The following is a 6,820-nucleotide window of genomic DNA, read 5'->3' on the forward strand; positions in this document are numbered from 1 at the left end:
GGGGGGGGGGGGGGGGGGGGATATGAGGTGAAAAGATTGTGGTGACCAGAATCACTGTGAGCCCAAACACACTCACATCCTAAATATCACCACTTTAATGGCACAAGTGACATGATGCCTTGGTGATGTAATGTACTGTAGTTCCACAAAACAGATCAGAAAATTATGTACAGTTGTAATTTACTAATTACTGTGGTGCTTTTCAGAATAATTCATTAATCTGTTAGAAGGTGAGCAGCTTTCAGGCTGTGTATGGTGGTTTGTCATCCTGTAGAAAGTCATTAAAGTGCACAGAAACATCCCAGTGACCTCTTTGCTCTAGACAGTAGGGAGGAGTGGGTGTTCCCAGATTTGAAAGTGAACCATCCAAGACTGCCAGAAAGACATGTTTATGCCCAAAATGTCTGTCTGACTTTTTCTGGCTTGCAGGAAAAGCTGTGTTAATAAATCCGCATGAAAAGCTGGATCCGCATGCTGTCTGAATAACCTTCACCAGGATTATTCCTACACGGAAATTTTCTCTATGTAGCTAGGACAAAGCCTTCATTTCTTATTTGACTCAAAACTACAGACATTTACAGAAGCCAGCACCACTGCTCTATCTGATGCATTTCCTTAAAAATACCTAAGATCAGGGTGTTACAACAGCTAACCAGACCCAGTTCTGCAAATGAAAGGCATCATTCATTAATCCTGGCAATATTGTCTTCCCAACCACAAAGGACGCTGCCTTATTGTATTGATTACATATGAAATCTGAGTGTCTAAACCAGAAGGTCCCCACCTTTTCACCTCAGCATGCTCCTTGAGTGAAGTCTGCTGCACAGAGTTTTGTTTTCCTTAGGATGTTTTCCTCCTTAAACAGGCTAGTTGGTAACTTACATAAGGCCATATTTTTCCCAGCAAATTGCCCTCTTGGAATTCTTTGCTATTTATCTTCAGAGATGTGAACTAGTTAGATGAACAGGAATGAAATTCAGTCTCAGTAAATGTAAAGTAATACACACTGGAGGAGTAGTGAGAGCATTTGCAAGCACCTTAAGGGCTCTAAATTAACTACCTCAATTTCATAAAGCAATCCAGGTGGCAATACATACCTCAGTGAAAACTGTTGCTCAATATGCAATCAAAAATGCTGACAAGATATCAGGAATTTTAAAGAATGTACTGCAAGTTGTTTTTTTTGTTTTGTTTTTGTTTTTAAAAAAAGACCATTTCAAATTATCAAGCACTAGGCAGAATCAAGTATAATATTGTCTATTCACTGGTCAAAAGATTTCAGAAAAGGTATCACAAGGGTTTGGAGGAATTTCGTTAAAAATAGGAAATAAGAAACCTTTCCAATCAACAGGAGATTTGAAGGAGTGAGACTATTCTTTAAGAAGCAGGAAACTAGGAGGGGACCTGAGGGCAATCATGGAAAATGAGAAATTATTTGGAGAAGAGAGATCAGGAGCTTCTCTTTTTCCTTCTTTGTAATACATATAGGGAATATTCATCAAATTAAAAGCCAGGAAGTGCATGACATATTAAAGGAAATACTTTTACGCGGTCTGTGCAATATAAATCCCTGGAGATTGCTGTGAAAACAGTCTAGGACGTTACTGCCTGGACACCCTTTCCTATTTTGTACCTGTACTGCAGTCCTTTGAAGGATCATGTGCTGGCTCCTTGGTCACCCTATATCACTGGCTGAAACCTTAGCTTAAAACCTGAACGAAAGTGGCCGCGTAGCAAGATGTATGAGGTCTGGCAGCTAGCAGTTGGGGTATGTGCTCCACTCTACTTCAATATGGGGTTGAAAGCCACCAACAGAGGCATAGTAACAAGCACGTGATGATAAAGAGCTGCAGCTGCTGGCTCAGTGAATATAGGTCAGAGCTGCAAAACGTTAATCTACAGAGGAAGTATGAATGTCAAAAACATAATCAGATTCAAGCAGGATTGCAAGTTGTGTGGGTAACCAGAGCCATCAGAGTTCATCTAAATTACCTGATAGAGGATTTATCTCTTTCCATGGAGATGCAAATGGGACTAAGCAGCAAGACCTCCTGAAAACACGGTGGCCTTGTTAGATATTTTAGAAAAATTACAAACTTTTTTCACCCAATGGGCAACACACAGCCAGGACCTTTCAACGGTGGTGCAGCAAGCTCACTGCCGCTGTCTGCTGTTCAGACACTATTAGCTGGGCAGTGTTTGAAATGAGAGGGTGGGTAGAGGAATGGGGTCACACCACATCAGCTTGGCACAGAGGAGCAAAGTCATTGTTCTGAGGGACACAATCCACCAGAATACTGGTGCATCACTGTATGTTAAACAGTGATGTATATATGTTAAACAGTGAGCATCACTATGTGTTAAATAGGAAACAGAGAAGAAATCTTAAGCCAGACAGGGATTTCTCAGAAGCCAATTAGCTTTTTACCCGTGAAGAAGTCCTCTTTTGACAATTCAAACCCATCTTTGGATCTTTCTTCCCTGTAAAAGTGTTGGAGGTGATTCCCTCACCATCACCAAATTGCTATGTTAGTGTTGTAGCAGCTGAGGCAGCTGTGGAGGACAGGCGAGGGCATGGTGCCTGCTGCAGGCAGGAGGGGTAGAGGGGCTGTCACCGAAGCAGATTGTTTGGTAGGGGAGCAAAAATTTCAGCTGAGGAGACATTATGACTTTTACTCAGAAAGTAAAATACAGGCTTCAATTTTGTGAGGATTCTACAAGAGCATTTTTCTTGACATGTGCCAAAATTCATATGTGATCAAGCCACATAAGCAGCGCTGCTTGGTGCAGAACACTTAACGATTTCAACGGGAATGTTGTATAATAATATATTTGGGCTGCTTGCAGAATCCAGGAGCCCTGTGCTGCACATAACATCTTTGGTACTGTGTCAGCCTTAATAGGGGATAAGCTGCTCTAATCAGACATCCATTTAGGAAGGGAAAAGAGACCCTTCAAGTCTTGCTCTTTGCCAACACATGTCTTTCTCACTGTTAATCTGAAAAGTGACACTGATTCTTCTCTCTGTAGCAGCGCTATGATTACTTCATTTATATCTACTGAGGTCTACAGCAAATAGTTTGTGAAAAGAACCATGAATTTTCACAGCTGACTTGAAAACTAGCATGGGGACAGACAGAAGAAAACCTAAGTCTACTCGATTCTTATCAAAAAAAGGTAGCGTCCTACTGGGATGAGGGTTTAAGCCCTCTGTGTGAGCTGTCTCTCAACGAGTAGGGTGAAGTAAGGCCATACCCCTGAGATAAGGCTGTTTTCTTTACGGTGTCATACACAGTGGTTGGAACGCTATACCCACCTGTCCTGGTTTCAGCTGGAATAAGGCTAGTTTTCTTCCTAGTGGCTGGTATGGTGCTGTGGTTTGGATGTAGGATGAGAATAACATTGATAACACACTGATGTTTTAGTTGTTGCTAAGCAGGGTTTATACTAAGTCAAGGACTTTTCAGCTTCTCACACTGCCCTGCCAGCAGAGGCTGCACAAGAGGTTGGGAGAGGACACAGCCAGGACGGCTGATCCACACGAGCCAAAGGGGATTCCATACCATATGGCATCGTGCCCAGGATATAATCTGGGGGCAGCTGGCCGTGGGGTGCCACAGCTCAGGGACTGGCTGGGCATCAGTCAGCAAGTGGTGAGCAATTGTACCGTACATCACTTGTTTTGTATATTCTGTTATTATTGTTGTTATTATTATTTTCCTTTCCTTTTCTGTCCTATTAAACTGTCTTTATCTCAACCCACAAGTTCTACTTTTTTCTCCATTTTTGCTCTCCCTCATTTCACTGGGGGAGGGGACCGAGCAAGCGGCTGTGCGTGGTGCTTAACTGCTGGCTGAGGTTAAATCATGACACCACTTTTGGTCATTCCCTGACATTCGGGACATTAAGCCCTGCTTTAGTCTACAGAAGCAAAAGAGCAGCCTGGCTTTGTGCGATGGGACCCATATTTTATAGAACTGGTTTATTGAGACTGGTTTGACACAAAGAAGCCAACTGATTATTTTGTTTTGTTTTGTTTTTTTGTTTTTGTTAAGCTATTAGGCATCAGCAACAGAACTGAAAAAAACTCCTAACCATCTCTTTTTGTACAAGGAAGTGTGGTGGTCTGTGGTGACAGCGGCATGGGCTGTGAACAAAACAGCCGGTGCATCAGAGGAGTGAGGCCGTATCTCAGGCAGTGCCTATGTGGAGATGCTCCATCCTCCTCTGTCAGAGGAAGGGAGCCCCTAAATGCTCCAAGGGATGACTGGCTCAGTGAGTGATTTAGATGCTGTTGGTTGGTTTAATGGTGGCTTGCTGTATAGAAAAGAAGAGGAAGAAATAATGTGCTCTAAAACTAAGTGCAGCGTAACCAGGTCACACCTTCACAAGTGCTGCTCAGTGCACTCCTGCTCTTAGAGGACACACCTGGAGACCCAGGCCTGGGCACAGCCACGCAGCTGAGAGGATGTGCTGCCACTTCTCCCTCTGGAGAAGTTTCTCCTCTTTTGGCAGACAGATTTCAGAATGATGGTCTTTCTACAGGAGCACTGATGCTAAGTGCCATGTCAAACAGGGGCCTGAATAACCACCTGTGATAGCTTTGCTGGGGCTAGAGAAGCCCTTCTGGCTGCCCTCCTGGCTCTCCACATTCCTGAACTGGACCTTTGCCTTTTCTGACTTTGAGGCATGCTGCTGCACGTGACTTGGCCATCTAATTCACTGTATTTGGGTTTACTTCCTTCCCTGTTTGCTTCTTCTTGCTCCCAATAACTAATTCCTTGTCCTCTGTAGCTGGTGCTCCTCAGCCTTTCATCTTCTTGTCTGTCACGTACCTCACCTCTTCCTCTGTTTCATCTGGGATACCTGATGCGTCTCACCATTTCTCCTTCTGTCCTGCCAGACTCCTCTGTGGTGACTCAGGATTTAAGGCTCACCAACCTCCCATGAGACACCAAACTCCACACCCTGGGGTGTCAAGGAATTGCAGAGTGAGAAAAGATCTTCAGCAAGGAAATATTTCTGGTGCCTTTGGCTTTAAATCTGTATGCATGTAACTTTGGTGAAAACAGAAAAAAAATATTTAAAAATGAATGGATTTGCTTTAGAGTTTAGTACTATGTACTTTATACTTATTATCAATATTACTTACCAGCACCACATCACAACATTCACTCTTTAACCAACAGTACGTAAAGCCTCTGCTTTGTTAAAAGCTATTGTAGGCAAAACCAAGTCCTGTCTGTGTTGTTTTCAATTAAGTTTGAATCTAAACACAAATATTCTGTAATTTTTTAACACTGCATGTGGTAGCTACTAGTGCAATGAAAGTGTACCAGGATATTACTAGGCTGCCAATATTTGCTTTAAAAATGTAACTTTTTCTAGTTGCTGTGTGACACTTCCATGCTAATTTTTTGTCTCAATACATAGTGTTTGTTCACAAATCAACAATCTTATATTAATGCTTTCCTTTTTAGGATATATGTATACTCTTCACATATAAGCTAAATTTTATCCATATATTGTATTTTACAGAAATGGCAGTGGGAAACGCATACAAGTGTATTCCATATTTAATACTATAAATATCATTCAGACTCAAAGGTGCAGAGTCTATAATAGATATTTCATTAAATTGAATTCTTTTCTTTGTGTTGATTTCGTTATACAGAATGCAGTTTTCATTTCAGGCAACTGTGTCCAGGTTAGACTCAACAGGCAAAAGCTACTTCCATATTGTAATTTTCAATACAGTAATTTCCAGGGATTCTTTTTCTCTTTTAAGAAAAGTTTTCTTCCAGAATTTCTATTCTCAAAGGCAGCTCAGAAATGAGAAGGCTTCTAGGAAGGGATTTGAAATGGAGGCAACTCTTGCCCCCGTATGACAAGAGTCAGATAAGAAAGCTTTAATACTAGCACAAAACCCTCTTTGACTTCAAAGGTTTAATTTCTAGCTGGCACAGGACCGATAAAACCAATCGTTTCCTCTTCAGATTTTGTTTTCTACTAATTGAATGTCTGTTCTTGTAAAGCATGTTAGTGAGTGGCACACAGAGCTGGCTGCGGCCCAGCTCACCAAGCTCCTGAGTTTATCCATTTGATAAAATACATAATTGTGCGCCCGGTGTGTGCACAGCCCAAGGTCCCACTGACTTTGACGGCTGATAAGATCTCATTTTAAGACCATCAGCATCTGTTCAGAAGTTGTTATTCCACCCATTCTGATTTCAGTTATGTTATTTGTTGCAGCTGTTTATCCTCATTGGCTAAGGATTTCAAAGCAGCTTCAGGGATTTAGATAAATGTTCTGGTTTATGTCCATATTCTTTACATTTCCTTGAAAAATCCCAGTTACCCTTTTTATAGACGTTTGGTAAGCTTCTTGACAGCAACCTCTTGGGCTTTTGGCACAAAATTTATACATTTCACTTAAGGATTGATCAATGGGTGAAACAGATTGATAGATATATTTGAAGAGCATGGGAATAATGTACTGCACATACAGTGGCCTGTAAAGAAGAATTCAGGCTTGAACTGTGGCAGCGGTGACTTAATTTAGGCATTGGGAAGAATTATTTAGTGATACAGTGACACCTAGGACTGTGTTGCTGTAGGATACCGCAGTGTTTCCACCTTGACGTTACTTCAACGGGCAGGTTAGGTTACACAATGGTTTACGTCTAGTTTCAGGCTGGCTCTCCGGGGCCTCTCTGACTCCGCGGCTCGGCAGGTTTCATAGCGAATTCCTGTGCGGTGGTTTGGCGGGGCGAGGCGAGGCGGCCGCTGCCGAAGGCCGCCCCGGCGGAGGCGCAGGCTC

This window comes from Athene cunicularia (assembly GCF_003259725.1).
Source record: "Athene cunicularia isolate RWA chromosome 2 unlocalized genomic scaffold, athCun1 chr2_part1, whole genome shotgun sequence".
Lineage (NCBI taxonomy): Eukaryota > Metazoa > Chordata > Aves > Strigiformes > Strigidae > Athene > Athene cunicularia.